This window comes from Triturus cristatus, chromosome 5_2, assembly GCF_964204655.1.
Source record: "Triturus cristatus chromosome 5_2, aTriCri1.1, whole genome shotgun sequence".
In the NCBI taxonomy this organism is placed as follows: domain Eukaryota; kingdom Metazoa; phylum Chordata; class Amphibia; order Caudata; family Salamandridae; genus Triturus; species Triturus cristatus.
In genome coordinates, this window is record NC_140588.1 from 562,532,426 (window position 1) to 562,546,144 (window position 13,719).

The following is a 13,719-nucleotide window of genomic DNA, read 5'->3' on the forward strand; positions in this document are numbered from 1 at the left end:
AACCATACTGCTTACGTTTTGTAAGCATATGGACATTGAAATGGGTCCTTTCTGGGCCTGTAGTTTTCAGGGAAAAATACTCCTTGATTTCGGCATAATGACTGTAAAAGCGTTAAGTTCACCATGTTGTTCCTGCTTACATTTCACATGCTTTATTTAATCTTTCATTCCCTATGAGTGTTTGCTTTTTCCAGTAGGTTGTTACTTTTTCCTTTAGGCAGCATTTTGCTCTTGCCGAGTGCGTAATTTGAATTGAGTCGCATCCAGTTGTTTATAGCAGGTCAAATTGGATTGTAGTTGAAGACAGTGTGAATTTCTCTCAGTGGGGCAGTATGGTGTTCAGTGAGGGAGCGGATGTAGCACTGGGGGCAGAGCTGCCGAATTTAGAACTAGGGAACCAGGTTCAGCCTTCATGAATCGTCCCCCAGACCATTCTCCTGAGGGAGCACATTCCCATGCTAGACCTAAGAAGGCCCAGCAAAACCGGAAAAGACCTGGTGTCTTAGCACCAGCAGGTGGACCCCTAGCAGTGGCAAGTGTGGGTTCACCTTGAAGGGTTGCCCACCACAATCCATACTGAAGTTCACCTCCAGTCTTGCGGGCAGGCCTACGAAGTAGCAGACCTTAGAGCAACAGTGACTCTGTCACTGAGGTCACAGGACCCCTGAGAAGAGCTGGCTCCAGGGCGGTGCGACCGGTTTGACTGCAATGAGTGCTGACTTTGAGTGGGGGCGTTGTAAATTATGGTTTTCAAAGCACTTGCTGTCTCCTTCCTGGCCTACAGCAATTTTCGGCAATAATAAAATGTCATGATAACTCCGGTGAATAAACTTCTTCCTAGAGCGAGATCGGAGTTTTGTCTAGTGGAAGTTTTGACTCATGGAAAGATAGCTCAGAGGGTTAATGTGCCTGCTGCAAAGAAAATGTACCATGCCCATCACAAAGTGCACATATTGTAAAAAGGTCAGTCGGTTACTGCTTTTGTCAGTAAGATCCTTTTGCTACTTGCAGTTTATAAGTTAAAATCCTAACAAAGAACAGTGAGCTATTAACTTTCATCTAAGAGCTGCATACAAACTGCAAGGTATAAACTAGAGCTTTATGTTTTTTTCCCCTAAGCCTTTAATTATCCTAATGTTGCAAAAAAAAATCATTTGGATAGAAATCAATTCTGATTGTTAAAGAGCACCCCAATCATGGTATTAAGTTTTAAATTTAGAGTTTGTGTTTCTCCAGATCAATCACCATTAAACTATACTGCCTACTAATATGGTTGTCCTGTGACTTCTACACCTTGTAGTCCTTTGTCTTGTGTAACATTTCCTATACAGTGATTTACACACGTATGATTGATTGTCTCTGTGTATATTGCTGACGACAAACTCCATGGGTCGGAAAACAAATGGCTTGTGCTTCCACTTTTAAGCATATTTGGGACATTCTGTGATTAGAAACATATCCCACTTTGTGAATTTGTTTTAATGTCAATAACCCATATTAATCGTTAAATAATCATGTGTATCCATTGGTTGAATTAAATAACATAATAAGCTGTATCTGGTCAGTGAAAGGCCAAACAAATACTAAAGATTGGGATGTTTTGTGCATCCTGGCCACACCTCTAACTCCGCCCACTGACCCCATCCTCGGGTTATTCCCGCCCTCTGATTCCACGCCCACAGTTCCCCTACTTTTTTTCCCCACTTCGACCACTGCTTGCATCCCACCATAAGTCGGATCTTGCTGGCTCCTGTACCTTTGCTATCCGCAGCCATTCTGGCCAACATATATCCTGTCAGTCCTCCTGTGACGCGTGTTGGTGAAGGGACGGCTGCCATCTTCTTCCCAAGGCTCTCTCTCGTTGCTGCTTGCAAGGCTTGCTGTATTTTTAGCCTCCTGTTTGAAGTGCCTTCTTTCTTCTGGCTTTCGCTGCCTCTTGACGTGCTTGAGGCTGAGGCAGCAGCCGGGTGAGGTGGGTCTTGGAGATGCCAGTACAACAAGCAGAGCTGCGCGCGCGCCCCGTGGCCCCGCGGTTTAGATGTCAGGCAGACGCCGCGATGCTTTTATCCTCCCGCATTGAGTCTCGCTTGAACTGCACAGGGCAGACCTGGAGGGCACAGCTGTACTCGGGAGAGGGGACGAAAGAAAGTCGATTTTGCTTGAGATTTTCGTCTCCTTTTCTCAGACTTCAGAAGGGATCATGTGCCGGTGAGTGGCAGCCGGTCCTGCAGGGTTCTGTCGCTGGTCCTTATCATCTCGGCTCATAGGCCCGGTAACCGGCTGGGGATGTATTATCCTAGCTGTAGGGTGCGGGCTGTGTCTAAAAGAAAGAAGGCACAGAAGATATTATTCTAAAAATAACACGAATTCCCCTCGATGGAGCTTAAGATCCAATGTGAGGGGTTCTGATTCCTTCACTGACGTGCAGTAAAAGTGCTTTTAAAACCGGTAATATTAGAAAATCAGCCACAACTTTTGTTGAGACTGGCACAACAATAGGGAATCCGTAGTTTAGGTAATTTTAAAAGATGCAAATAAAGGCAGTGCTAGCGTTTTGCGGTACTTCTGTCTTGCTCTCGAGAGCAGCAGACTGGCGCCCGGAAGCTCCAGGAGGATGTGAGGCAGCAGCAGGCATGCGAGTAGGAGACGGAGGTTTTGAGACCAGTTGATTGTGGCATCAAAAGATGTCTCAGCTTATCTCGTTCAGCGAAGTACGTCACAATAGGTCTAAGCGACCAAATGGCCTGGCCTTTTTTTATCAAGCTGATGTCGCAATTGGCCTGAAAACCCAAAAAACGTCATCAAAAAGATACTCTGGGATGTTTAGCGTTAGTGAGTGATGCTGACGCATGACTAGGTGAGATGTTTCTCTGTGAATCGGACCCCCAACCCCATAAACAGCTTATTATGTCTCTGACTTAATTATGTCTAATTATGTCACTCCTTTCGATTGTGTGTGTTTGGAGGGATGCAGGGAAGCACAATAATATTTAGTTAAAATCATTATTTTCAAGCCCGGACAGTTTCTGTCTCCGGGTGCACATTTTAGACAACAGGTTGTGTGTTTTGTTTCACACGTTAATTTATTTCAGTAACTGATGTCGTCAAAATGCTGCCAGAACTATGTGCTCTCTGAAGCTGCAGTTCCTCATCGAGTGGTTACTTTGACTTATAAGTAACCTTCCAGGATTCAGCGTTTTGCCCAAAAACGCAAAATTGTCAGTTTTCTAAAAAAAAAAGGCTGCGCTTTTTATAAACGTGCCTGCAGCTTTCTTTGAAGAATGCGACACCTTCCTTTTATTGGTCCCGCGTTAGCCGAGGAGCTAAACAAGCATTTGCAATGCAATAGGTCTCGCATTTACGCGAGTTTAAGCTATTGACATTGTAAATGACACTGCGTTTTATTTATGTTTTAAAAACCCAAACATAAATAAAAGGCTTTGTCATTTACAATGCCAATAGCTCAGACTCGCGTAAATGCGAGACCTAGTGCATTACAAATGGTAGGCAACACGGACAATAGGAGGGAGGGGTTGGGGGGGGGGGGGGGGGGAGAAGGCACGGACAACGGGAGGGAGGGCGGAACAACTAAAACAATACATATGCAAAATGAAGCGTGCTGTACCCCCATGAGCACCTAAAATGACAAAACGTCTGTAATTTTAATAAGTGAGATTTATGTGAGTGATTGCGAAAGAGGTCCTAGGAGTCTGGCTGTTGGGTGGGGTGTGTTAAAGTGAGTTTTTATGAGGGGTCCATGAAGCGGACAGTCTGTTTGGGTGAACGTGTTTCAAGATTTGAATTAATTCAACGAGAACTGGTTTGTCGTTAAATTTCAGAACAAGTGTTTTCAATGTTCTTTTTAGTTTGTGCGCAGCTTGTAATCAATGAATGATTATCTGATGACTAACTACGGTCAGGAAGCGCAGGAGTATGAGGTGATAAGGGGGCAGAGAAATTAGGGGTGGGCTCAGTATGTCGCAGCAAAAGTATTAGTGGGGAGGTCCTGTTGGTTTTAACAGCTTCAAACTATAGCTGGAATGATTCTGTGGGAACGATTTACACATCTAATTGAGTCCTTACCCTTGCACTGTGACGCAGCTCAGTAAGTCAGATTATAAATTCGTATTCATTTCAGGGTTAGGTACTGGATTAACTGAATCTCTTCTAGGGAGATTCGAGGCATTTGCAGTATCATGGAAACTGAAGTTAAACTAGCGAGGCGTTTTGGAGTCTAAGGAGGCTTGGGCTGACTGGCAAGCATGTGAAAAAGCCAAATGTGAGATTACGTTTGTGACATCCAGGTGCCTGGTGAACAGTCATTTAACAAGCCTGTCCGCCTCCCCATCTCACAGGGAGTCGAACTTGCTGCCGTCCAGGAAGGTGCTGTGGTAGAGCTATGAAGTCGGCAGACCTCAAGCACTGAGCAGCGCATCATCGCAGGCCACGAAGCTCATAAACAGGCAGGCCGTCTGCAACCAGGCCAGGGCCTGCCACCAACACCGGCTGCTGCATGACATGTCCTGGCGCAGAATGACAGGGATGGTCGTCGGAGAAGAAAGCAAGCCGGAGGGGAAAGGGCAGTGCTGGGTGGGGAGCTGGGAAGGTGAGCCAGAAGGAGAACAGCCCCTGAACTGAGGAGAAAAAGATTAGAGGAGCGTTGGCGTGAAAGAAGGGCACAGAGAAGCGTGGGTACAGTAAGTAACTGAGAGCTAGGACGCCAAAGAGAAATGAGGCCTGGGAAAGCAGAGCTATGGAGGAAAGGGAAATTGAATGAGAGGCGTCAAAGTAGGAATTTTCAAGCTGCAAAGTGGCTGTTATTCCAACATGCAGAAAAAGGAGACCGAGAAGCAAAGCAGAAATGCGAGTACAGGAGGGTTCCCCTCTTGGAAGGAAGAGCTGTGCTGGTGCGCTCTCACTCTGTATTGAAAGTAGTTTAGCAAACACAGACAAGCAGGAAGTGGGATAAGGGAGGGGGTGGCAAATGGTGTGCACTTTCGCGGCCGCTTTGATGTTCTCAGTGGCCGCGCGGCTCACTGAGAACATCAAAGCGGCCGCGAAATGATCAGGCAGGCTGCCAAATGGTGCGCGCGCCCGGCGCACATGCACTGTATTTGGCGGCCTGAAAGCACTCGTTTGCACTTCCAAATCCCCTTTTACAAAAGCTCTCGCGAGAGCAGCGCTAAAGCGCTGGCTCAGGCGAGACCTAATAAAAGGAGGGTCAGCAGCTGGCAGGTGAGGTGTTTGATCATTTACTCACGTGCCTGCTGCTGCCTCACACCCCCCTGGAGCTTCCTGGCGCCAGTCTGCTGCTCCCGAGAGCAAGACAGAAGAACAGAAGAGAAGAGGAGAAGAGAGAGGGCAGAAAGAAGAAGACAGGAATAAAACAACTGCTGCTTTTCCGACCTGGACACCAAAGAGCAGGTACGTTGCATCTTGCCGGCACAGGGCTGCAGGTTGGTCTCTGCTTCCTCTGTAGCTCTACCCCTCCTCCCCCTCCTGCCCCATCATCCCTGGCCTGAAAATAGGGGGCTCGTGTATGGTGTGACTGCTGAGGGTTGTGGGGGTAATAAGGATGAGGGGTGCAGCAGAATTTGTGCCTGTCGCTTGTTGCTCATGCGGCGGGCCCTGGGAGGCAATACTGGTAAAAAACAAACAAACAACAAAAACAGAACTTGGGCCCTGCAGCTTGTAGGGCACGTAGCAGACCCTAGGGATTAACAACATTAAAAAAACATAATTTGGGCCCCTCTGCCTGTGTAACATCTGGTGGGACCCGGAGGGGGAGGTCAAGTTTTTTTTGGGGCAAAAAAATAAATAATTCATGCCTGCTGCCGCCCATGGGCATGGCAGGCCCCGGGTGGAGGGGGGTAATTGAGGCAATATTAAAAAATTATCTTGGGCCCACCATCCGTGCAGCAGAACCTGGAGAAAGTTTTTTTTGGGGGGTGGGGGTTATTTTTTAAAAGGACGTAATTCGGTCTGGGGCTTGAGGCACAATACAACTACCCATATTTGGGCACGACTCCCGCACCCAAGGCACTCCACCTCAACCCAAGGTACTGAACAAGCTCCTTATTTTCAAGACCATTACGACAGGGCTATCTGGACTTTTATCAAGAAGTGCCAGAATAGTCCGAGCAGGAGCACCGTTGTGCCAGAGCCACCATTATGGAGCAGTTAGCCCTTGTTAAAGATACACTAGAGGTTGGATCCTGATGGAAGCTCTCTCTCTTTTCTGTTTCCGAGCAATGTTTTGGAGAGGCAGACTACAAGAGGGGGCAAGGGCTCAGATCCGAGCTGTTTGAGTGGGGAATTTGGATGAGACACCGAAGGCTGGATTCTGATGGAAGCTGTGTTGGACTGAGAATTGCACTACCTCCATGTTACCACTGATGTAGACTGTAACTTGTTGGATATGCAGTGAAATACCCCTCATACTGGGAAATAAGAGTATTGGAAATAAAAAAGTGTCTGTCAACTCACATCACCGCCATTGAAATCTTTATTTGATTCTGTATATTATTCTTGCACGTTAAAGATACCCGACCGAAGGTGGACAGACCAAGGCGCGCAACGCCCATTGGGCTCAAAGGGCTGTAGCCCACTCCCCCCACCCGTTGTGTGTGGAAGTGAGCTTAGGCAGCTTCCTGGGCACCCACACAGCCACACCCGAGTACTTCTCAGGTCTTTAAACGACCATTTGCTTGTTAATGAGGCTCTGTTATTTTTCACCCCTTATCAGAGCCCCTGCATCTCCACTCTGCATATTGGTGGAAGAGTAAGCCCCCCTCCCCCGTAATTTTTAGTAGCCTTCAACCCCCCCCCCCCCCCCACCCCCTCCAAAATTTGGCTCTAGTTGAGCCTCTGGACAGACCTGTCCATTATTAACATACCAAAGGAGATATGAACTTCTCACTATAGGAGTAATGGTGAAATTGGTGCAATTACTGTTGTGATGTGGCATAACTAACCAACAAAATAGAACATCATCACCAAGCATTGAGCAGCCTCTGATTCACTCAGGACCGTAGAAAATAGCCCACACACTGAGCGTCTCTCTCCTTTTTGTAAGGCACTGACAAAATCTTTCCCATAAAGTTTTATCCAAAGAGCACACAAAATTCCTTCCAAATTAACTACTGACTGTAATTTTTCTTAAGGGAAACCTTTCCAAGACTGCAGCCAACAATTTTCCCAACTTTCGAAGAAACACGTTCCATGTGCACTACTTCCTTTCAAGTGGAGATCATCCAAGTTCGCCCAATGACCTCTCTTAGAACAACTGAACTATGGTAGGGGGTCTGTGTAAGAATTTCTTTGGTCTCCCGGTTTGCTCCAGGGAATTTGGCTGCAATCCTTTTGCCATCTGCGCTACCATGCCAAGTAAATCTTCCCTCTAATGCCCATGGGCCTACTCCTCGAGACCATCAAGGGAGCTGCATCCTCCTCCTGGCATTGTGGCAGGAGACTTTCAGTGTGGGGCCTCTTCGCTGCTCCCTCTCCTATGTCAACCTCACCCACACGCTTTCATCATCAACCTGTAGATCCTACTATACAGAGTATCAGTGTTATTGTACTGGAGGTTAGCATGTCTTCTTGAACATTGCCCGCCAGTCTGACTCTCCTGAGACCTGCTTATGTGGCATGCTCTTGGGAGTTTGCTGCAAGAGAATTCGTTTCTGATCTGGTGACTCTTCATCGTCTAGTTTTCCGAATTGGGACCCCCTGATAGACTTCTTTCCTGTCTTGGGTTTTCCATTTTTCACTTTAGAGATCCAACCAATGTTGTCTGGACACATCACTAAATCAGGCAATCAGTCTCCCTGTGCAAACAGATTCTGTGAGCATTCTACCCATTCTCAACACCACCTGAGCCTGTGGTACAGTTGTGCCATGTTATTTCCAGAGGGCAGTGTTTTCAGCACTTTATGCCCCATGGGCCCGATTCACAGAACTAACTTAACCCCTTGAGTGCCCCGCCCTTTCCCCGCCCTGTGCCGCCCCTTTCATTAGCGGGCGGGGTTCATGACGAGATAGTCTTGTCATGGGCACAGCGCAACCGCGGCCCATGACGAGACCATCTCGTCATGGGCACTCAAGAGGTTAAGACAAAATCCTAAACTTACTACCATTTTGGTATTCACAGAAGGCACTTACTCATTTTGGTATTCACAGAAGGCACTTACTCATTTCGGTATTCACAGAAGTTAGGACTCCTAACTTTAGGACTCCTAAACCCATCCATTAGCACCACCCATCCTCACCCGGTAAAAAAAAATGACCGGTTTCTATAGGATGCTTGCTTAGTTAATTATTTTACCGTGCAAATACAGTACTCAAATGTTTGCCACTAACATCAGCAGTGCGATGTGTGTGACAGGTTTGAACACCGAGAAGACCAACTGAGTCTTTTTTTCATCCAAGGTCAGTAAATTGATTACCATTCAACTGTTCACAGTACTTAGAAAAGAAAGACATGGGGACAGATTCACAGAACTAACTTAAGACAAAATAGTAAACTTAGTACCATTTTGGTATTCACAGAAGGTACTTACTCATTTTGGTATTCACAGAAGGCACTTACTCATTTCGGTATTCACAGAAGTTAGGACTCCTAACTTTAGTACTCCTAAATGCCTTCTGTGAATACCGAAAGTCTTAAAGTTAGAATTTTTCTCAGTTTCTAAACTGAGAAAAATCCTAACTTTATACTACATTATAAAATGTATAAAACAATAGTGTTGATGCTATGTTTTCAAGAAGATGGTGGGCTTTTCATTATGTTTAACCCTAATGCAATTGAAGAAATTTGTGGCTGAGGTTTCTTGAATAAGGAATAGGTGTCATGGTTTTGAGAAAGCTTGGGCCCACTTAAACATGTATTCTCAACCAGATGGTCTTTGCTGCTGCATGAGAGGCTAAGAGGGAGAACTCAGTCACAATCAGGGCCAGACTGGCAGTAGCCGGCACCGGGCGTTTCTCCAGTGGGCCGCCAGGGTGGGGACTAGTTTTGGGCCCCTGGGGGCCATTTTTGTTACTGGGGACCTGCAATATCAGCCCACTGTAACAAAATTGGCCGAAAGGGGCCCTAGCAAACAGCCCCCCCCCCCTCCTCCCGGGGGCCGGCCGAGCAGTTTGCCAGGCCCGGTTCCAGTTCCCAGTCCGGCCCTGATCACAATTTATATTTTCAATATAGTTTGATCAAATTTGGTCACTCAATAATCCAGTCCACAACTGAATATAAGATTAGTAAGGTTTAATTATAAGTGCAAAAATAGGTTTACGTAAACTAATTGTAGCGTAGCGGTATCAAACTACCGAACAATTAAAATGTGTCCCAATCGCCTAAAGAAAGAGTATTGCTAGTTTAGTTTAAGTATATAAGCAATGAGAAAAAAGAACTGAGAATTAAATTGCGTCAGTTAATATTCAAAAGAAAGAAATAGTTAGCCATTACCTTTCCCTATGCTACCTTACCTTAACAGGAACACCTCCACTAAAAGCATCCGAGATTTGGAAATATAATAGAAAGGTGTCAGCCGTCAGAGTCTTCATTAGAAGGCATTCCAGGTATGAGTCACATAGCATAAAGCCATACAAAGCATAAGCATAGGTCTGCTCTCTGTGAAGTTCTAAGATGTCTCTCTGACCCTCTCTAAGTTACAGCATAAGATATTAGTTGCAGTCAAGGTAGATAATCCCACGTGACCCTCTTTCCCACATTGATAAGTTGCAACTTCATTCGTCCTTCTTATCCTCCTCCGTGAGAACGCGACTCATTGCTCGTTACCGAGTTTCTCCTTTTTAAATAAAAACATTATTAGCATTTCAACAGACAAGAAGACAGCCATGATTATTTACAAACCATATCGGAGAAGGGGATGACACGCACAATAGTCAGCATAAATCCACATGTTATATAAAATTGGTGCAAGTACCACCCTCCATACGTGATAACTTTTCACCGTACTATCAAATATATTTCATCCATCCCCTAGTCTTAAATCAATAGTGGCAAAGCATTTCGTTTGCATTAAAACTATAACTACCCACAAAACTCCCCCGCTGCCATTCCCACCCTCCCTGTAGCTTCCACACATTTACTTCTGACCAGTGCTAACAAGCTATAATATAAGCCGGATGTAACTGCTGTTTAGGCATACAGTGGGGGAGGACGTCCTTAATCATCTCACCTAGTTTTAGAACCTTGATATCATGAGCCACAGTGAGCATCCTTTGCCCTTAAACATTGCCACCATCCCTCCTAACCAGAATGAGAGACCCTCAATGCCCTGCCTCCTCTCCCACCTACAGGGCAGCCAGTGTCGGAGTCATCATCCCCTAGGCGTGCAAATTGTCAGGCAACTTATCGTCCCGCCTCATATACGGTGTATGTACCTTTTCTGCCCCCGCCCACTCTATCATATCCTTTCTCCAATTCTGTATTGAAGGGGGGGCGTGGACTGAGCCACCGTATCTCGATGTGCTTCTTGGCCCCCACAAGGCCCAGAGTCACAAGGAGCCTGCTTAATTGTTTGGCGGGATTAGTAAGCCCAGAAGACATTGTTGAATTGTGGTCTGTACCTCCCGTCCCGTTGCCGACTTAATGTGAGATGGCACCTCTGCCCATTATACTGCTATAACAGTAGATCACCAGACCATGTGTACAAAATCGGCCCTGCCTTGACCGCATCTGGGGCATGCCGAGGACCTGCTAGGATAAATAGTGTGTAGCCACTATGGGGACAAATAGGCCAAGTGTATAAAGTTATATTGTACAAATTTGAAACAAGGGTCTATGGACACTGCTCTGCCAGCCTCATGTATTTTTACCCAATCTTCATCCAGCAAGGGTGCATAACATTCTCACTGAAATAGGCCTTCCAATCAAAGTGTCTTCACAGGACACTGCCCGGAGCGCCCAGTATATATGTATTATGTGTCTACGGCCTCCAGCTTGGGATAGGATTGTGACCAGGGTAGAACCACATTTCTCCTTGCCAAACTTCGTCTTCTCAGACCTTGATATTTAAATAAAGCAAAACCTATCTATGCTGACTAGTGAGGCTTTTTCCACACCTGCAGTGGAAGCAAAATACGAAAGAAAACATTCCACATTGAAGGTTAAACACAAATCAAATGTCAACTGCAATCTAAACTTGCCCTGAAATTATACACAGCCTTAAAATTAAGTCAACTTAGTGCACTGGGTTACAAATATGTGCACAATTGTAAATGTATAAAAAATGAAGTTTTTTAACACACGAGTAATGCAAAAGGCTAGTAAGAAATATTAATTAAAATACACTCAAGTGAATATAATGTCATGTTACACATGAACCTCTAAACTTTAGTTGCACACACATTTCGTCTCATTAGCCTAATAATCAATCACATCTGGAACTTGTAATTTCCTTTATAGTATTATTGAATAAGTACTTCGAACACATCTTTGTCACGTTTCTTAAACACCTAGTTTATAAATTGTATCAGTTACACATGGAGCCCTTTAATTATACGGTTCTCCCTCTTTTTTTAGTAACGTAAATCACACAAATATTTTGGAATGCTTACTACTCATGATTATGACACACTCCTACAGTATCTTAGGATGGAATCAAAAATTATACTGATCCAGTGTTTTGTTGTGTTGCTCATTATCATGTAGCTGCCTTCTGTATTGCATTCTGTCTAGTGGGGATGGAACTGCCGCTCATCATCAAAAGAGGAACGACTGTACACTGAAATGAAAGAAATCTAGTCTGGTCGTTAAATCTCGTAGCATGAGACCGGCGTAGACCACAGTCCAGATTGAACTGCAATCATAGAAAGAAGCCAGTGTGTCCACCAGTATGGACTGTGCTGCTGTTGAAATTAGACCTGAGGTGTTCAGTTATTGGTTGATGAGCTGAGAGCTGTGCACGCGCCTCCCTCAACAACCCCTTGCATTCCTGGACGGATTGACGAGCGGATGGATGCGCGTTTGGGCGAGCAGCGCTTTACATCCCACTTTGCAGATGAATCGTCTATTTAGCCATTTAAGTACCCGCTTCGAAGGTGTTGCCGCTTTATTATTCTAATGGTTCGACCTGCAGAAGCAGCAATTAAAGCTGAATTGCTCACCGAGAAAGGCTTTCTTTATCAGGCCTTGTTGGATAAAGTGCAGTTTTTCCTGTTTTATAGCTTTGACCAGTGCAGTTTCTCAAAACGTAAACAAATAGATTCTTTATTAGCCAAATCGGTTTCTTGAAACCTACCCACAGTTGGAACCTTTACAGAAGGAGTGTGGTCCGGAAAGTTGTGGTCATTTCTCTTCTTGTCTGCAAAAGCTCTCCGGGTGTGCGTTATAGTAGAGGAAGGCTGTGATAATTCGCATTATCCACATATGCCAAAAACGTTCTTTGTGCTTGGTGAGAGCTCTGGCTGTAGTACTAGTTTGGCATTTATTATTTCCTGCCGATTCGATTTTTTTTCTGCCTTGACTTTGTAGATTGCTATTTCTTTTTAAGCACAAGTTCTCGTTCCTCAAACATGACTTTAGAATATATTGTCTTTGTTCGATTTGGCTACAGAACCCTTTAGAAACCTCAACACTGCTAAATTTTACATTTTAGAATGAACAGTGCAAGGCTGGCAATAGCCTCTGCCTTTCGGGGGCCGGCATAGCAAGGTCCCACGAGCACGAGCTAAAAAGAAAGTGCCTGCGAGCCTCGCTGCTCCGAGAACAGGAATGCAGATGGCCACGTCGCACGCAGGGCAACATAGAGGGGACAGCATTCTAGTGTTGCTCCCCTGCTAGGAGGGTAGACAAGCCCATGGGACCACCGTACAGGGAGACGTTAGTCATCCCCTCTGTTTATGGCCTAGGGTGTCCGGAGGGGAGGAGTAAGACCAAGAGGGCTCATAAGGGGTCACCTCCTCGGGCAGGGCCCCAAAAAGGAGCATGGCAAGTAAAGGGTGATTCACCATCTCTTTTACCCCAAGGGGTCGTCAGTAAATGACTACCTGGACGACGGAGCGTGCTCTGTTTGTTGTGCTTCATTTGACGAGGCAGTCAGTGTGGTGCAAGCAGTGGACAAGGGTGCTCTTATAGCAAAAGCGGTTATTGAGTCTGCTTTCCGCCTCCTCCCAGTCCCAATAGTTTTCACCTGCTAGGCATGCGGTGGGATGGCCAATATTTCCAATAATATGTATGCGTGTCATGTTCCCTACTCAAAAAATGTACATGCCTCCTTGAGTGGGCATTGAGGATGAGAAACCCCCCTGGGAGCTCATTACATTATCTAGATGACTTCCTCTTCATCGGTAAGGCAGGTTCCAGTGAGTGCAGCGAGACCTTCTGTGCATTTCAGCAACTTAGTCAGTCATTAGGGGTGCCCTTGGCTCCAGAAAAGACCCAGGGACCAACCGAATATTTGACATTCTTGGGCATTGAAATTGATTCTACAGCAGGGATGTGCAGACTGCCAAAAGATGAGGTTGAGGCCCTTCAAAATGACATCTTAAGCAGGAACAAAAATGACACTGACCACAATTCAGAGCTTGCTGGGCAGGCTAAACTTTGCAGCTAGGATCATTCCGGCTGGGAGAATCTTTGTGAGGCCGCTTGCTAGGACAACAGTGTAAGTAGTGTGCGTTAGTGGGGGCCTGAAAGATGACTTGCGCCTTTCCTTTCTGAATGAGTTCAACGGGCGCTGTTATAGCGCACACCGTGGT

At 45.8% G+C, this 13,719-nt stretch overlaps 1 protein-coding gene across 6 annotated transcripts in view; it reads left to right on the forward strand.

Moving 5' to 3' along the window:
• The window catches only part of ENOX2 (ecto-NOX disulfide-thiol exchanger 2), a 1,377,678-nt gene that overhangs the window by 209,935 nt on the left and 1,154,024 nt on the right, over positions 1–13,719 (forward strand). The window contains exon 1 of one of the 6 annotated variants that reach the window (XM_085607635.1): positions 1,861–1,972. The exons of the other annotated variants lie outside the window; for them this stretch is intronic. The gene's annotated coding sequence lies outside the window, so the exon portion shown is untranslated. Of the gene's footprint in view, positions 1–1,860; positions 1,973–13,719 lie in introns of those variants that run through there. 6 annotated transcript variants of the gene reach the window in all.